Here is a 380-nt window from a genome sequence, read left to right on the forward strand (position 1 = left end):
TTGATATTTACAGAAAAAAAAACTAAAAAAATTTAAAACTGAAAATGTCCGTAAACAGTTCAAAAAGAGTCAAAATATTTTCAAAATTGTATGGTGTATAGGAAGTGCTAATATAAACATTCAGTAAAATTTTCATGTATCTGCAGTTATTCGTTTTTGAATTACAACAAAATAAGGAAATCGCTACATGAGAAATCGAGTGAATATCCATTGTTGTAAAAATTTGAATTTCAAACGATCATAAAAATTTAATTTGACTTCCTTATAGATATTTTTTGTTTGATAAAGGTAGACAATCTTATAAGGAATCTTGTATTACATTTTCATATCTTAGATTTAAAAAGAAAAATTTTTATGAATTTCTAACTCGAAATAATTTG

The sequence above is a fragment of the Acyrthosiphon pisum genome, unplaced genomic scaffold, assembly GCF_005508785.2.
Source record: "Acyrthosiphon pisum isolate AL4f unplaced genomic scaffold, pea_aphid_22Mar2018_4r6ur Scaffold_20523;HRSCAF=21287, whole genome shotgun sequence".
In the NCBI taxonomy this organism is placed as follows: Eukaryota; Metazoa; Arthropoda; class Insecta; order Hemiptera; family Aphididae; genus Acyrthosiphon; species Acyrthosiphon pisum.